Raw genomic sequence first — 20177 nt, forward strand, 5'->3', positions numbered from 1 at the left:
TAACTCTAACTCCATTATTTCCTTATTGATTTTTTTGTCCGAATTATCAGTCTGTTGCCAAAAGTAGTAGTATGATAATATCACCAACTCTTATTGTATTGGAGTCTGTTATTTCCTATAGTTCTATTAATATTTGTGTTTTATGTATTTGGTGCTCCAGTATTGGATGAATACAAACACACACACACACACACACACACACACACACGCACACACACACACACACACATTATTATCTTGATAAATTGACCCCTTTATCATTATATAAGAGCCTTATTTGTCTCTTTATTGCCTTTGTTCTAATGTCTATTTCATCTATTGTAAGTGTGGTACTCCTGTTTTGTCTTGGATTATACTTGCATGAAACATTTTATTCCTTCAATCTCAGTCTATATGTGTAATGGAGGTAAAATGACTTTCTAGTAAGCAATATATAGGTGGGTTTTTTTTTAATTTAATCTACACAGAGTAGTCATTTTCTGTCTTTTTTAAAACAGTATTTTTAAGCATCTTTTTTGAAGACTGTTTATTTATTTATTTATTTGCAGTATAATTCTTAATGCACCATTATACAATAATTTATCATATATCTGATTATATATAAGGTATGTTGACACCACATTCACATCTTCATATATGTATTTTGTATAATGATTTAATCATCTTTTATTAATTTTATTTTACTTATTCTTATTAGTTATATATAACAGCAGAGTACAATTCCATTCCATATTACACAAATAAAACACATTTTTTTGTTTCTGATTGAACACAAAGTAGAGTCACATCATTTGTGTTTTTATATATGTACTTAGGGTAATGATGTCCATCTCATTCCACCTGCAAATGCCATGATTTCATTGACTTTTAATGCTGAGTATTCCATTGTGTATATATACCACAGTTTCTTTATCCATTCATATACTGACATGCATCTAGGTTGTTTTTACAATTAGCAGTTGTGAATTCTGTTGCTATAAACATTGACATTGCTGTGTCCCTGTAGTATGCTGTTTTTAAGTCCTTTGAGTATAAACCAAGGAGTGGGATAGCTGGGTCAAATGTGATTCTATTACTAGTTTTCCAAGGAATCTCCATTCTGCTTTCCAGACTGGCTGCACCAATTTGCAGTCCCAGCGGCAATGTTAAGAGTGTGCCCTTTTCCCCACATCCTCACCAATACTTATTGTTGTTTGTATTCTTTTTTTTTTTTTTTAAAGAGAGAGTGAGAGAGGAGGGGGGAGAGAGAGAGAGAGAGAGAGAGAGAGAGAGAGAGAGAGAGAGAGAGAGAGAATTTTTAATATTTATTATTTAGTTCTCGGCGGACACAACATCTTTGTTGGTATGTGGTGCTGAGGATCGAACCCGGGCCGCACGCATGCGAGGCGAGCGCGCTACCGCTTGAGCCACATCCCCAGCCCTGTTTGTATTCTTAATAGGTGCCATTCTGACTGGAGTGATATGAAATCTTAGAGTAGTTTTGATTTAGTAGTTTTGATTAGCATTTTTAGTAGTTTTGATTAGCATTTCTCTAATTGATAGAGATGCTGAACTTTTTTTCATATATTTGTTGATTGATTATATATCATCTTCTGAGAAATGTCTGTTCAGTTTCTTGCCCCGTTTATTGATTGGATTATTTGTTTTTTTGTGTTAAGATTTTAGATTTTTTTATATATCCTAGAGATTTCTTTTTCATTCTTTATTTCTCTCTCTTTTTCCTTCCTTCCTCAATCCAATTCTTTATTTTTCCTTTATATTTTTTACAGTGCTTTGAACCAAAATCAGAAACTTGTGCATGCTATAAAGTAACCTTTCACAGAGCTATAACCCTAGCCCTTCTACTATTACTTGTGTAGGTAATCTTTCTCTCCTTTGTCTTTCTTATCTTCTTCTTTAACTCCTATAACTCCAATTGTTTCTTATTTTGTCCCATAAATCTTATAATCCTTTTTTATACCACATCATATTCTTTTCTTTATATCCTATAAGTATTTTAAAATTACCTGTGTTTGAGTTCAAAGATTTGTCTTCTGGTGAATAATTATGTTGTAGATGTTTTAAATAGTACTCCTCATTTTTGTATTCCAGCTCTGGGCTTCTGTCAAATTTCTTTATTGTTTTAATCTATTAAATTTCCTGTTCTGCTCACTTACTCTTTCTCACTTTTTGAATTTCATTTCATTCTCATTTATTTGTGCTTTCTTGAAGTTCAACCAATTCTCTTAAGGCAGTTATTTTAATTATTTGTCAGGTAATTCATCTCTTTAGGGTCAGTTGCTGCCACTTTATTTTGGGATTTTTGGTGATATCATGTTTCTCTGGTTGTTCCTGCATTGATGTTGTTATAGTTAAAGCAATGTCCCCGGGTTTCATAAATTGACTTCCAGACTACTCACATATAATAGAATCAAGCCTTTATTGAAGCACACTGGTGGCAACTGACCAGAACATAAAGTTGTTCTCCTGATTAGCCCCAAACTATTACAGGGGTGCTCTTTATAAACCTGAAAACTGCAAAAGGGAAATTTGGGGGTCTAGTCAATGCAAGCAAGCCAAGTTACAGAAGCAGGAGAGTGCAGCCAGGTGGCAGGAAGCTTAACCAATCACAATAGCCCAGTCATCCCAATTACAGAAACACAGCCCTGTTATCCTAGCTACAGAAACAATGCCCCATTAGGTAGTTCTATGTTCTTAAGGGTTTCTAGAGCAAAAGGAAAAGAACAACTTGCCCCAGTGACCCTTGTATTTGGCATGGCTGTTTTATAAAATGGAGTCACCTTGGCTTGACTATTACAATGTCTAAGCTTTGAAGAAGTAGGTGTTAATTCCAGTCTTGACATACTAGTTTTGTGCAGGAATATAAATATGTCCATAGATTTTTGGCCAGACTCTCTGATATGGTTTTTATATCCTTTGACAATTACCTTTATTATAGTGCTGCAATGGTTAATTTTAATTATCAATTTGATTGGCTTAAAAATACCAAGGTTTGAGAGGATTGTGGTTGTGTCAATGAGGGTGTGTCTAGGAATGATTGGCATGTGGGATAGCCAACTGGAAAGGAGTTCTTCCTTAAGCATGGGCAGCACCAACCAATAGGATGATGGCTTGAATGGAATAAAGTTGGGAATACAAAGAAGCAGCAGCAGATGTAAGCTCAATTCTTCTTGAATGGGTTCTTGATTGCTGCTGTGATTGTCTGAGGATATCAGATTCTTGCTTCTTCACTTTTCCACAGTGGACTCTGACAGTGATTCTCCATAAAACTTAGATCTCAGATTAGAGTAGCACCATTGATCCCTCTTGTTCTGGGGCTTCAGTCTCTTGGACTGTGCTGCTACTGGTTTTCCCAGCTCTCCAGGCTACAGATGGCCATTGTGAACTATCCAGCTTCTGGTCACATAAGCCAACCTAATAAATCCCCTTTTTATAATTATACTTCCTGTTCATTCTGTTCCTCTTGAGAACCCTGACTAATACATGCTGGATTGGAATATTTTGGTCCTTGGAGCTGTTGTAACTCAGGGGTGTACCTGAAGGCTATGGCCCCAAGGCTCCCATTGCACGAGAGTATATCTGAGGACCACAACAATTGAGGCCTGTCTGCCATGAAAATTTCACAAAAGTCCAAATGTCCTGTATTCTGTCAGCAGGGTTTTTCCTAGAGAGTGAATCTCCCTCCCAGTGGCTACATTTCCCACCTGGTGTTGGAGGCAATATGAAGACTGAGCCTGTGGTCAGGGGCTATGATTGTTTGTTTGGTCTAGAATTTTACTTGGTTGGTTCAGTGTTGAGTTGTAAATAAAAGTCTATGTTTACTTTCCTTTCCTTTCTTCAAATAGATGGTATGTCTCTCTGTATTCTTCTGTGTGGGGATGAGAAAATAGTGACATGGGTAATGTAAAATCATCTTTCCTGCCATCTTCAATCTAGCGTCTTCTTATTATATAATAATCAGGTACTGTGATCTCTCACCTCTTTTTCTTAGTTCTTGTGAAATTTTACATTAGAATCATCACAAAACTTTATGTTTAAACTTTACATTTCTGCAGAAGGACAATTATTGATAAATCTTATCACCTTGTTCTACCTCCCTTTTAGAAAATGCTTTTCTTGATACTTACTTCTTGAAAAAAATTATACCTTCTATTCATTTCTGTATATATGAAATATAACCACTATCTATGGCTCATATTTTTCTCAGAGTACTTATATTTTATAAAATTTCCAAGTCAACCTACTATATTAATTTCTCACAATCTCTGTTTCTTTTACACTTATTTAATATTTCTTAAGTTGTAGATGAACACAATACCTTTATTTAGGTATTTTTATGTGGTGCTGAGGATCAAACCCAGTGCCTCACACATGCTAGGCAAGTGCTCTACCCCTGAGCCACAATCCCAGCCCTTCTTTTACATTTTTAACACACATCTTAGTGAAGGACCTCATTGCTACTTTAACAAAAAAATTAGGTATTTTTCTATTTAAAACAACTTTTAATTTTACTTCATATGTTCTTAAATTCAGGGTTGTACATAATGTTAGTATTTAAAGTCCTATAAGTTTTTATCACATGAAAGAATACACATTCTTTAATATTATAATTACTTTGGGTACCTGTGGTTTAACATATATCCCATTTTCAATTTTAAGAATTTATAATTTTTCGCTTGAAATTTATTGAATTATTTATGATTTTGGAAACATAACCTTAAGTATCTATTGTTTTGTTTCTGTACTGGGGATTGAATTCAGGGTCACTCAACTGCTGAGCTATATCTCCAGCCCTATTTTGTATTTTATTTAGACACAGGGTCTCACTGCATTTCTAAGTATCTAGCTGTTGCTGAGGCTGGCTTTAAACTCACCATCCTTCTGCCTCAGCCTCCCAAGCACTGGGATTACTGGTATGCACCATCATACCCAGTAATCCATTGTATTTTTAAATAGATTACTATAAATTGAAAAGAGTTGATGTTTTTGGTAATTAATGTAATTCCAAGACATTATGTTGTTATAACAAAATCATACAATATTGTCTTCCTCTTTAAAATTAAAAAAATACCAATGATCCAAATAGAAACAAAATTTATGCATGAGGAAAGATTTGGATATTCTGACACCTACTATGACATGAATGAATCCAGAAGACACTATACTAAATATGGTATGATTCCACCTGTATGAGTTAACTAAGGCAGCCATTCACAGAGATAAAAAGCGAAATAGTGGTTGTCAGAGTTTGGAGGTGGGAATCGGATTTATTGTTTAATTGGTAAAAGATGCAGGTTGTGAAGATCAAAAGATTTCTGGAGATGCATGGTGGTGATGAGTGCACAAGGGGAATCTACTTCTGAAGTATACGTCAAAAAAAGTAAAATGATAAATGTTATGTGTACTTTACCACATTAAAAATGAAATAATATTTAAAAGGAACAAAGTAAAAGGTAAAGTGAGTAAATCTGTACCCCCAAATAATAAAAGAAATGCTTTCAATTTTCAGTCCTAATATAAACTATAAGAGCTCAAGCATCAATGAGGTACTTCGTTATACATCAACTGTGGTTTATACTTTCCTTGAAGATTTTTTGAAACATTAGATAAGGTTTCAAATACAAAATATGGTCAAATATTTACTAACTCACAGCAACCTTTTCCTATTTTTGTGTTGTCTTTCTCATATGTCTCCTTTATTAGTTGTTTCCCTAAGATAATGATATATTCTTGTGCAAAGGTAGTATGTATTCCAATTTTTGCCATCTGACCTTGAAAAATAACAGCAATATTTCATTTGTTGAGTGTATGTCACATCAACATGAACTGAGTTTGAAAATTTTTTGATTGTTGGAAAGCATATGGTGTTTCATACAGAATACAGAGTGCAGCCAGGCTGTGAACACAGACCTTGTCCAATCTTACAGAGTGAGGAAAATGTTTCTCAGTTGAATGGATGGGAAGCCCACTGATGAATGGTTACCATGGAATTGCTATGATGACTAGTGTGAACTAATCAGTTTATATTCCTAAATTTAAAACTACTAAATGAAATTACTATTTCACCATGTATGTTCCATAATAGAACCATTATAATATGTTTCCACAGAGTGCCACAGATGCATATTACACAGATGCATATTAGCTAACTTTATTTATTTTGGACATGATTGTGAAGAATGTGACAAATATTCTTTGGAAGAAGAATATGTAACATGAGCTGGAATTATAAGATAAAATGAGCTATTAAAGAGAACCAAGTAAATCAACTCTAATTTTGAAAATGTTTAATTTGATTTACCAAGTATTACCTGGAACTAAAAATGCTTCTCAACAGCTTGCCTAATGCCAGCTTCACATCCTTATTTCTCAGGGTACAGATGAAGGAGTTGAGTGTAGGAGTCAACAATCCATAGAACAGAGCCATGAACTTGGGTTGTTCCCTTGAGATGGAAGAAGCGGGCTGAAGGTACATGATAATGGCTGGATCATAATATAAAAGAACTACAATAAGATGTCCCAAATGCCTTTTTACTTCCTTCAGAAGATTTGATCTTAAATATAGTATGCCCAATATTAGCATAGGAGGCAAGAATTAGGCACTGAGGAACAGTTATTACAAAAATGCCTGCCACAGAGAGTGCAAGCTCATTATTTTCCTTTTCCCCAGAGGCAGTCTTTATCAGAACTGGAATCTCACAAAACAAGTGATCCAGTTTATTGATGCCACACAGTGGCAACTGTAATATAAGAGTGACCTCAAAAACTCCATAAGTAATTCCACTCATTCACAAAATTAAACCTAATAGGACACAGATGTGCTAATTCATGATGAGGATGCAATGCAGAGGTCTGCAGAAGGACACATCATGGTCAAAAGACATAAGAGCCAGAAGAAGAAATTCTGTGTCTCCCACTGTGCTGAAAAAATAAACCTGAACTGCACACTCCACATAGCTGATCGTCTTCTTAGAGTTTCCCAGTTAACAGCAGCTGAGGCACAATGCTTGTGGTTAAACAGATGTCCAGGAAGCAGAAGTTGGTGAGGAAGAAATACATGGGGCTATGAAGATGAGAGTCTAACTTGGACACTAGAATGATGGCAGTTTCTCACCAATGGGGTATGCTAAGAGAAGAATAACAAATAATGGAAGCTCTAGCTATGGATGGTCAGCAAAACCTTTAGGGTGGCTTTCATTAATTAGTGCCATTCTCTTCAAAATGTTTAACCTATAGTAAGGAATTTATTTTAAAAAGTGTAAAATTATAATGAATGATAAAGCACAATTAGGCATTGACTATACACAAATCTGAGATGGCATGCAAAATCTTGTTAGGCAAATAGTATAAGTGTAATAAGTATAAGTGTAAATTAAAAGCAGCTACATTTAGCAAACATACTTATCATTCTGTAACTGAATTTCTTCTCATATTTAATAAAGGTAACAATAGCTATTTCCTTTAATTCTGATGAGGATTCAATGGCAAGTTCAAAGCAATAGTTTTCAACCTTCTACTGGCATAAATATCATCAGAATAGTTTGTTCACATTAAGTTTGTAGGTTCTTCTTTACTTTATTTTTATTGTTTACTTGTATATGACAGCTCAATGAATTACAATTCTTACTACACATATAGAGCATATTTTTCATATTTCTGGTTGTATAAAAGTTTGTAGGTTCTTATAAACTGATGAAAGAGCTCTGTCATGGGATGCTTGTATAAGATGGTTTCTTTTCAGATACACTGCTGCAAAGCATTACAGAAATGTTAAGAAAAGGAAAGGTACTGAGGTTTCAGTAGTTGAGGAAGAACAGGGAAAAAATCTGGAGCAATGGAAATTGTCAATATAGTATTTTCCCAATCAAACTAGGTAGTATAGTAGTTGCTACAAAGTAACGTGACTACATTGGATAATACAAAGTAGTGTAATTTCCTTGGAATAGTTAGAAGACCTTCTGTTGAACATAATTGTTAGCTTTTCAGAATTGAGCAAGAAGTTCAAACACTTTTGGCAGTAGTTTCTGCACCTATAAATTGAGATAGTAAAATTACAACATAAGCATCCTGTTGTTTAAAAATTTAATTTGTAAAGTTTTCTTCCATAACTCTTTGTGTCAAACATAGGCATTTGATCTCTTGTATTAAATTCTATTTAATATATCCTTCGTGTGTTTTTCATTATAAACTGAGCTTAGCATCCTGTTGTAATATATCAGCATACAATTGATATATTGAATGTATATACAGCTAAAAATATGTTTTTGAACTAAACACAACTGCTGTCAGGAGAAAAATCAATATCCCACTTTAAGCTCAGATACATTTTCAGATTCTTCAGTTATTTTACATTTTCAGGATATACATATATGTATATGTATGTATATATATGCATATATATATATATATATACATATCTTCATATATACATATATTTGTTTCTCAGCTATATGGCACATAGAAAATAATTGAATTGATAGATGAGTAAAGCAATATTTTGAGAAATGTAAATGAAGTAATGAAGGTTTTGTTTGTATATTAATTTTTATATATTTTAATTTGTATATACTTTAAATTTATGTATAAAAACAGACATACATATACATTTATCTATGTGTATGTATATAGTGTATACCATTAAATCCACTCTATTCTATAAGATGGAGAGCTTTCAGATGGGAATTTAAGACACTGTCCTAGTGACAAAAATCTGAGGTATTTTCCCTTTACCATGCTTTGTAGTATGACACAAAACTATTCAGAGCCAAGACATCAACATGACCCTTGGATTAAATGCTATCATAGTTCAGAAATGTGCAGGAGAAATAATAAAATAATAATAATGCCAGGTGCTCCTTAATGAGACTGGTGGACCAAATACTCCAATAAGCTTTTTTAAAGGAAATCTTAGTAACCATATTTCTGGGCATTGTTAAAGCTTTATTCTTACAGTGTACTAATAACTAAAAGATTTTAAAGAAAGCATATGTCCAAACAGTATGTTTCTTGAATGTGTTTTGTTTATACCCATTTGGTTTTTTTTTTTAATTGGAGCTTGAACCCTGGGTCACTCTACCACTGTGTTTTATTCTCAGCTGTTTATTATTATTATTATTATTTACATGTAATAGGATGTTACTAGATTGCTCAGGCTGGCATTGAATTTGCAATTCTCCTGCCATGGCATCAGAGTAGCTGGGATTATGGCCGTTGCTGCCACCACACCCAGCTTTCTTTTTACTTTATTTGAATTGACATTCAAGATGTTATTGTCTACAGAGAATTTAGAAATATACTCCATCCCAAATTTTTATTCAGTTAAAATTGTGTGTCATATTAAATATGAAGTAAACTTGGTTAAATTTTATTTTTATGAAATATATTTTTATGAAAATTACTATCTAAACCACATTATTAAGTAATTATACTGTTAGAGTCTTCTTGTCTATTTATTGGGCTTAATTTCATAATTTTCTACCCTGAACCACACTTTAATCTTTTAACAAACAATTTTAGATTTTATGCTCCAACATTTTTATATAACTTAGTACATCTATTTCTAAAGAAAACAATCCATTAATTATGCTTTGAGTGAGTTTATTAAATTTTTATTATTTAAAAACTTGTTCCTGTTATTCACCTTAAATGTAGTTCATAATGAATGAGCATTACTCCATAGTGCCTTCATTTATCTGTTTCCTTGAACATAGCAGAGAGAGTGTAAGTCAATTTCATTTACTATGAAGTATATTTCAGCTTTTTAAATTTAACCTTAGATCATATCTTTTCTATGTTATGCTCACATTTTATTATCATTTGGATTCTATCTACATTAGATGATTTTTCCATTCCTATCTCATTACACTTGAATGCTTAAAGTAAGGTTGGCGAATTGCCAGACTATTCATGTTGATATCTTCTTCGCAACTTCCCACACATTTTCAGCCTAGTATATCATTCATAATTCATTTTCATAACACACAGTATCTTATCTATACTTTTAGCACTTTTTGGCATCATTGGGAGGAAAATATCAGAAGAAAGAATCAGTCATCTTCATCTCATACCAAAACATCTTATTGAAAGGTGTGGAAAAGTCAATCCATGAAATTTGATCATATAATAAAAAAAAAAGAATTCACATTTTATACTCACTTGATTGAATGAAGACTTCATATTTCATTCAAGTATTTCTGTCAGAAAAGCTCTTTATAAAACTTAAATGCTTTCATTATTGTTTAAAGTGAGAGACTAAGATATACATTACAAAGTGATATCTAGTTGTTCCTCAGCCACTGACCTAGGTTTTTTTTTTTTTTTTTTTTAATTTAGGAAAGTCTCTCTTGAACTGAAATATACTCTGCCCTTCATATGTATAGTAGGCTTTATTGTCTACACACATTCCTACCTTCTTTGAGAATGAGTAGTCCATAAGAACAAGTATTTTTACTCAACTTATTTTGATAAATTTCCCACAGTAAAAGAGTAATGAAAAATGCACTTGAGTTTTTTGCTCTTTCAGAAAAATCAAGGAATATATCCACACATGTTCATTTAGAATTAGCTTCAGAACTATCAGTGTTTCAGTTGATACAAAAAGCAGAGTTTAGGGAGGTAACAGTGTAAAACTCATAGAATGGTTGCAATCATGTTATTTGTATGCTTTTCTTGAGACTCTTGGGCATTGTTTTCAAATAAGCCATTCATGTACACTTATCCCAGATGAATTTGAAGAGATAGTTTCTGGGGATAGAATTCTCTATAGAAAAGCTTGTTATGTAAAATTAGCTACCTAATGCACTGGGATTGGGAACAAGTCTCTTTTCAGATGTGTTTTACAATAAACTCATTCAATTTCTCAACACACTTAATTTTAATTTTAAATAAGATGCAATAAATAGATAAGTTGATAAATAAGTAGTATATAATAAGACCAGAGCTTGTTTGAAAGAAGGATTCTGGGAAATTAAAACAAGAGTTCTTTGAACATATTACTTAATTATTAGAATATGTTATTTCTAGTCATAACAATAAAGGCACTCCAAATTGGGTTTAGTCAATACAGAGGAACAGTTTCAGGAATAGAAGTCAAGTGATGCTTAAAAACTTTAAATGTTTTTACAATGAAAAGATTAAATGACAATCTGTCTTTTTATTTTTGTCTCTTCATTTCTTTGCCTCTGCATACACAAACACAAAAACATACACACACTATTAGTTAAATATGCAAGTAACATTAAGATGCAAAAATTAGATACATAATGCATGAGTAGACTGTTTTGTGAAAAATTTAACTATATAAAATTGCAGGTAACCACTACTACTATATGTGTATTTTTCCATGTTATGCATTTGTTTGATTGTCTCCTCTGTTTTAAATCCAATATGTATCCCAATATATATATATCTTTTATCAGAAAAGAAAATAACAACATGTTTAGTTGTACATCTAATTGTTTTATTTCCTGATTCATTAATCACTACAACTTTAATTACAAAAAGAAAGAATTAAAGGAAAAATAAGAGAAAAGGAGCTCCTACTGGGCAATGGCAGAATACAGGACTTTGTAAATTGAAGACAAGGAAATAGACAATAGAAAAAGTTGATTGTGTATACCGTAACACTTCAAGTAGCCTTTTCAGTGTTAAAGAGGAGGAATCATATTTATTATACTGACACAGGTAGACTGGAATCACTTCTTTCAGGAAAATCTGGTCTGGTTTATAAATGCTGGAATATGGGCAGACCCAGAAGCTATTCAGCCCAATAATCAGGTACACAAAAAAGTCACAGTTGAGCTGTGCACAGGGAGCATAGACTTAAATACCTCCATGAAAAAGTGGCATAAACTCAGACTTGGAGCTTATATCTATGAATTCCAGGCTGAAACCAACATATGCATCTGGCAGATGCCAACTGTGAGATTTAAAGTAAGTCTAGCAATTCAGGACAATCTGTGGCATGGAGAATTTCCTGCACAGAGAACATTTGGCCGGGGGCAATACAGATCAGAGAGGCCAGAGGAAGCCAGAACCCCCTTCCCCTCCTTCATTGAACCTGTAGCCAACCAGTGGCATAGAACCAGTGGCAGGGGAAACCGAAAGTGGCAGAGTGACATCAAAATCCCCCTTGAGAAGCAAAACAAAACAAAACAAAACACAAAACAAAACAACCACTCCCATATCAGCATCCTAAAAAACAGAACCTGAGAAGGACTCCCTCTTCCCATGGAGGTGCCCTGTGGAGAGCAGTGGGATACAGTTCTAGAAGCACATTGGCTAATTAACATCCCCAAATCTGCCTCATAAAAAACCCCTGGGGGAAATAACACACGAAATCTCTGTATCATTGCAGCAACTAATCATGAAGATCCCCAAGACAATACTCAGGGAATTAAGCTGCCAGCCTCTTCCATAGCTCCTCAAACCATCCTCATCATGCCTAGCTGAATTTATTTTTTAATGGTACAAAGTTTCAGTTTGCACAGATCAAAAGATTTCTGGAGAGTATAGTGGTAATGCTTGTATAATGAGAATCTACTTAGTGCTGCTGAGGTGTGCATCCTACAAAATGTAAAATACTAAATGTTTTGTTTTGTATACTTTACCACAATTGACACATGAAATAATTTTAAATTCAAAAAAGTTAAAGAAATAACAACAACAACAAATCCCACAAAAGAATGTTAAAGAGAAAGGCTCTCAAATTTCACTTCTGACCATAAAATATACATACTCAAGAATTAGTGTGCCACATTTTATTACTGCCAATGTTGGTTTATACTTACTTAGATGGGTTTTTGAAAAATGAGATAATATTTCAAATATAAAGTGTGTAAAATATTCACAAATTTGTGGCAACTTTTTCAAATATTATAATGTCTTTCCAGTATATCTCCTTTAGTTTTGTATTCTCCCAGAAAGTGATATATTTCAGTATAATTCTATAGTTTCTGACAAATGCTCTTGGAAGATAACTTTATTTCTTTAGGGCAACATAGTTTTTGTTCCAGAAACATATTCTTGAAGGTGAATTTTAGTGCTTTTTGCATTGTATATTGTATATAACTCACTTTCAGGAGAAATTCAGAAAGGTAATAACCTAGAAGAGGCATGATGGACAACAAAAACAAATACACAAAAAGTTAAGAAAAATGGAAGTGATAGGATATTGTGGTTGGTATGAGATTTGATGATGGTTTTAAGGGAAGTATATAGTGTGTTGTTTGAAAAGGAAGTGTTATGGCAAGTAGTATGTGAAATCAAACAAAACCTCAGCAGTTATTTGAGTTCCCTGTCTGTGCAAAATAAATAAATCTCAGTATATACAAGAAATTGAGACCTCAAGTTCAATAGATAAATATTGATATAATGAAAAAAGTTATAAAAAAATTTATGATGTTGATCTAAATGAAAATAGAGAAGTTTAGATTTTAGTTTGTGGAGTGAATTCTTAAATGGCTATTTAAACATCCTCTACCCAATGAAGTGTGTTTTTGCGTTCATGTGTATTATATGCCCAAGGGAAAAAAATATATTTACCTCTCAGATTAGATCAGGGCAACAATTATCTCTGTTTCTATCTAGTGTGTTTTCTTCCAACAAAATCTGACATTTTCTTACCATTTCTAACATTCTCCTGCCAACCCAATTGAGTCTTCTCTGGCACTCCTCTAAGGCCTTGGAATTCTGAATGTAACAGTTTGGAAAGATACAGTTTGAATTTATAGTAGTCAAGGACACATTTTGTATCAGAATCTTGGTGCATATTTATTTTAATCATCCCTCTTAGAATAAGATGGACTGCTAACAACTGTCAGTTTTATCCTATGCAGCTGTGATATCTGTAGTGATGAAAAATGTATTTCTAAAACATCTTTGACTTTTACTTATATGAAGCCTCTAAATGGGTGTGTGCATTTTAAAATTTTTATTAATTCTTATTTTATTTTTTAATGTTCACATTTTTACTTGTTAACATTATTTCCTGTTCTTTAGGAAAGTCATGATTGCTTGGGACAATGAGAAAAATATTGGATGATCCTCCTTGCAAAAGCAATCTCAAGAGTGCTCATGCTTTATACCAAGGGTGGAGCACAGTTTCAACTTCAGATAACATATATGCATTTCTGTTGAAAGAAATGAAGTTAATTAAGGTATCCTTCATTCTGGAATAAACTGAATGTAATTAACTCTGGAGATGTGAAGACATGAAGACCAAATAAAGTATTTCTGTGTGTTGTTGTCACCACTTCTCTAGGTATTATTCATTCTCAGATGGTTATTTCTTTTAAGAGGTCCTGATTTCTCAGAGTAGAAATAATATTCACACTTTTGTCATGAGTAATCTTCACAGGCCATGATTGCTAAATTGCATTCACTCAGAACAGAGGATAACTCAAGAAACTAGACAGAACAACCGTTACCAGTCTTTTATTTTTTTTTTAAGAGAGAGAGAGAGAGAATATCTTTTTTTTTGTAGATGGACACAACACAATGCATTTATTTTTTTTAATGTGGTACTGAGAATCGAACCTGGGTCACGCCCTTGCTAATCGAGTGCTCTACTGCTAAGCCACAATCCTAGCCCCTGTTACCAGTCTTTCTAGCTGTGCTTTTGACAAAAATCTTTCTGTATTATTTTCCTTAAAGTGAAGTTATTGTATTTTACTGTATGTATGACTAAGTCAGACAAATGATACCTTAACTAATAAAATTGTTAAAAATATTATTTAACATCAAAGGATACTTATTTCTCTGAGTGCTTTGTGTGCATGCACAAAATTGAAAACCTTTTTCTGACAATGATTCAGCCCCTAGCTAGAAATGGGGAAATATTTAAAATTATTACATTTTCCCCTATTTAATCTATCAATGTTCAACATTGAACCAGCAGTGGTTGTTCTGTTATTTTTAAAGACTATGCTTGAGTTACAATTGATTCTTGCTCATGATAATATGTGACTTTTCTCTAGTGATTTGTTTCATTTTGATCAGACCAGAAGACATGCCAGAAAATTCCAAATGATCCCTTAATTTCCCTGCAGTGCACACAATATAAAAAAGAGAGTTTAGTCTAATTCATTCCACATTCTTACCTCCATAAATTCCTTTTGCAATTGCTATATAGAAATATTGTCAAGTTGTAGTTCATTATTAACATTATCTCTCATTCACTAAGAAGACTCATGCTTACAATATTTTAAAATAATTTTAAGAAATTTATCTCTTTATTCTATTCATTTTAATATTAAAATATGAATTCTTAATTTCCACATAGAAAATACAGTGTACTTATTCATTAAGGAAGAACCATAATGCATTTGAAAAGCCTTATGTAAAATAATGACTTTGATTTAAAGGAAATAAAAAGCTTGTTTATTCTAATTTGAATATGTGAATGCTAGTCTAATAATGGTCAAATTACCCTAAATGACAAATTCTGGTGAGAAAGAGTTTGCATAAACTTATAGCCATACCAGTGGAATATAATAGAAAACACAAAGCTAGCCCCCACAAATGCCGAAAAGCACCAAAACATACATTGGAGAAAATATAGCCTCTTCAGCAAATGGTGCTGGGAAAGCTGAAAATCCATATGCAGTAAAATAAAATTTAACCCCTATCTCTCGCCTTGCACAAACTTCAACTCAAATTGGATCAAAGACCTAGGTATTTGATCAGAAACTTTGCATCTACTAGAAGGAAAAGTAGTCCTAACTCTCCAACATGTCAGCTTAGGAAATGACTTCCTCAACATGACTCCTCCAGTGCAAGGAATAAAATCTAGAATTAATAAATGGGTTGAGTGTGGTGATATACACCTGTAATCCCAGTTGCTTCAGAGGTTACAGCAGGAGGATAGTGAGTTCAAAGCCAGTCTCAGCAACAGTGTGGTGCTAAGCAAGTCAGTGAGACCCTTTCTCTAAAAGATAAAATATAAAAAAGGGCTGGGAATGTGGCTCAGTGGTTGAGTGTCCCTGAGTTCAATCCCTGTTATGCCTCCCCATGCACACCAAAAAAGAATAAATGGGATGGTATCAAACTAAAAGCCTTTTTCACAGCAAAGGAGACAATCAATAGCATGAAGAGAGAACCTACATAATGGGGAAAAATCTTTGTCATTGGCACCTCAGATATAGCATCAATCTCCAGGATATATAAAGAACACAAAAAAAATTAATACCAAAACAAAAAAAAAAACAAATAAGCAAGCAAAGGAAATAAACAGACACTTTGCAAAAGAAGAAATATGAACAGTCAACAAATATATGAAAAATTTTTAATATCTGTAGCAATTAAAGAAGTGCAAAGTAAAACTACACTGAGACTCTACCTCATTCCAACCAGAGTGACAATGATCAAGAATAGAATTTAAGATAAATGTTGTCAAGGATGTGGGGAAAAGGGTATACTCATATATTATTGGTGGGACCGAAAATTGGTGCAATCATTCTGGAAATCCGTACAGAGATTCCTCAGAAACCTAGAAATGGAACCATCCTTTGATCCAGTTATTCCATGCCTTGGTATATTCCCAAAGGAGTCAAAATCAGCATAGTACAGTAAAACAGACAAATCAATGTTTATATAGCAGCATAATTCACAATAGATAAGCTATGGAGCCAACTTAGATGCACACCAAGAGATAAAGGGATAAAGAAATTGTGGTATATATACACAATGGAATATTCCTCAACCATAAAGAATAATGCCTTTCTGACATTTGCTGATAAATTGTGAGAGAGCTGGAGACCATGAAATAAGCCAGTTCCTAAAATCCAGAACTTGAATGTTCTCTCTGATATGTGAATGCTAACTCACAAGAAGGAAGAGTGGAAAATAGAATTTCATTGGATTAGAGAAAGGAGAATGAAAGAAAGGGAGGTGGGATGGGAATGGGAAAGACAGTGGAATGAATCTGACATAACTTTCTTATGTACATATATAAATACACCACAATGAATCTACCCATAGTGTACATCCACAAGACTGGGAATATAATTAGAATAAAATATATTCCATACTGTGGGAGGCCATCCTCACACTTGATTCGAGTTACCTCCCTGGCTGGGCGAGAGGCGCTTAGACACAACTTTGTGTCCAGAGCTTTCCCCACCCTTCTCAGGTATGAGGGCTTGTCCATGTGGAGGTGTGCCTGGCCACAATCCCTGAAGACCCAATTGTCTCACCTGACCTTGGGACACAGCCCCCCTTAATCTTCATTGGATAGGATTTTCCCCAGAATTTTTTGTTCCCTAATAAAAGTCCACTCCCTGGTGTGTTCTCTCTCTCGCTAGCCTCTTCAGTAAACCTCACTACTCTAATATGTAGCTTGAGGCTGGGAATACAAGAAGCTGTCCTGGAGCTGGTTTAAAGGTAATTAGAGTCCATCTCTTTAATTCAAACTTCCTTTGGATTTTTCACATAGACGAACCTTCACCTATGAAGCCTGTGCTGGCCGCAGGCTAAACCAAACTTTATAAATATACCACAATGGTTTCCACTGTCATGTATAACTAATAAAAAGAAAAAGAAACTTTTTTGGCCATAGAACAAAAAATATATATAAAAATTATTTACAAAATATATTGTTGGAGGCACTAGATAAGCGGTTATAACAAACTAGGGAAATCTTTTCATTAGGTTCCAGATGTTATAGCAATCTTAGTTTTAGGGCTAGTGAAGGTCAGACCTCTGCTAATTTTAGCAATACATTCCAAAAGATTTATCTAGTAGTCATATATATATTAAATCAGATACAGATTTGAAAGAAATTTGCTGATAAAGTACTAAGACACTTCCTAAAAATGTTCATTCTTGTCCTACAATATTCTCCTGCTGCACAACATTTCACTCAGCCCTAATCAGTGTCCAGAATCTTTATTAGATGAGTCTTCTTCAGAGAATTTCAGTTTCACAAAAATAATAGCATCAACATAATTTAAGCTTGATAAATTAATGAGACTCATGATTGTTTGAAGAAATAGTCTTTCACAGAGAACTCACAGTGTGCACACAGACATGGCTGAATCATACAGAGAATGACAAAATATTTATCAGGTGAACTGATAGGAAGTCCATTAATGAATGGTTGGCATAATGTTGTTATCAAGTCTAATCTGTTTATACTACAGTTTATCTTGTTAATTTAAAACTACTAAACAATGTTCTTATTTCACCTTGTATGACTAGAATAGAACCATTTTAAAATGTACTACAGGTAGAGAGACACTATGGTGTCTATTAGATGAATATCATTCTTGCTTAGGAATATGTCCCCAAGGCCTTTTTCCTTCAGAAGATTTAACCTTAAGTATGGCATATTCAATACTAGCATAGAAAGAAAGAATTAAACACAGAGGAACAGTTACTAAAAATATGCAAAATAAAGATAGTGAGAGTTCAATAGCCTCATTTTTACCACAGGCAGTCTTCATCAGAACTGGCATCTCTCAAAACAAGTGATCCAGTTTATTGATGCCACACAGTGGCAACTGCGATGTGAGAGTGACCTCTACAACAGAATATGTAATTTCACTCAGCCATACAATGGACATGGATAGGATATGAATATATTGATTAATGATATAATGTAGTGCAGAGGCCTACAGATGGCCATATAGCAGTCAAAAGACATAAGAGTCCCAAGAAGACATTCTGTGGCTCCCACTGTGCTAAAAAAATTGAACCTGAATTGCACACTCCACATAGCTAATGGTCTTCTTAGAACTTCCCAGGTTAAACAGCAACTGAGGCACAATGCTTGTGGTTAAACAGATTTTCAGAAAGGAGAGGTTGGTGAGGAAGAAATACATGGGGCTCTGAAGATGAGAGTCTAACTTGGACACCAGAATTATGGCAGTTTCCCACCAAGGCCATGGGGTATGATAAGAGAAGAATAACAAATAGTGGAAGATCTAGCCAAGGATGGTCAGCAAAGCCTAGTAGGATGAAAACTTCAGGGTAGCTTTCATTAATTAGTGCCATTATCTTCAATGTGTTTCCCCTATAGTAAGTAAGTGGCTAAAAAAAAGTATAGAGTTATAAAAAAAATGAAAAAAAAAAAACTTGTGCATTGACCTCTACAAATTGTAGATTGGAAGCAAAAGCTATGTGGCAAATGATATAAATACTCTGGCAGCAGGTGACCAAATTTTATTTTATAACAGTACAAAGTAAAAGTATTTACTTTCAACATGTATGATAATTATTCTGGAAATGAGTATCTTCTTCTTAATAGGCCAGACAATAACTATTTACTTGAATTCTGATAAGGAATAAATAAAAAATAGGAGTGACTGTGTTTTATAAAATCCAAGACAATAGTTTTCAGACTTGTACTGGTAAACCAGGTAGTTTGTTTATTTGAGGATTATAGGTTTCTCTCTCCAGGTGTCTGATAGAGTTGATATGGCATCAGGTAATGAAATTAGATGGTTTATTGTCAGACACACTGTTGTAAGACATTACAGGAATGTCAAAAAAGAATCATGTAATTAGGTTATAGTTGTTGGGGAAGAAGGAGATCTAGAGCCATGGAAATTAATATATTCTTGTCCATTGTGAGTAGTTGGTCCAAAAATCATATTACTTTTTTAGATATTAAGTACAATTTGGATTGAAACAATGGTCTCTTTACTCTTTAGAATTGAGAAAGAAGTTCAAACACTTTAGCATTAGTTTTTTTTGTTTTTTTTTTTTACATTTGAATCAGAATATAGTTTCTCTTTTTATTGAGTGTACAGGTTGCAGAATTACATTGATCATGCAGTCACATATATACACACAGTAATAATAATGTCTGTTTCATTCTACTATCTTTTCTATCCCCCCATCCTCTTCCCTCCCCTCCCATCACTTCTCTCTACCTCATCTAAAATGACACTATTCCTTTTTTTAACTACAAATTGAAAGCTATTTCAGATTTACAAAGTTTAAGAATCTTTATTCATTTGTACTTTTTTCTTCATAGCTACTTTGTTCAAATTTGGGGCATTTGGTCTTTTAATTTAAAGGTCAGTTAGTATATCCATATGTAGGGATTCCCATTATAAATTCAGTACGAGTTTGAAAAATTATTAGAAATTGATTGTGTACAACTACAAATACATTTATGATCTACACATAACTTCTATAAGGTAATATGTTGACATTTCTGTTTTGGCCTAAGAAGT

General features: G+C 33.5%; 1 pseudogene across 1 annotated transcript; it reads right to left on the minus strand.

The window, feature by feature from the left end:
• Positions 1–6307: 6307 nt before the first annotated feature.
• LOC308649338 (olfactory receptor 2B11-like) lies at positions 6308–18990 on the minus strand (annotated as a pseudogene). Its single transcript has 2 exons — positions 18542–18990; positions 6308–6784 (listed from the first exon to the last, which is right to left on the minus strand). The product of its transcript is annotated as an olfactory receptor 2B11-like (transcript).
• Positions 18991–20177: the final 1187 nt, after the last annotated feature.

This window comes from Spermophilus citellus (genome assembly GCF_964194105.1).
Source record: "Spermophilus citellus genome assembly, chromosome: 5".
NCBI classification, from domain to species: Eukaryota; Metazoa; Chordata; class Mammalia; order Rodentia; family Sciuridae; genus Spermophilus; species Spermophilus citellus.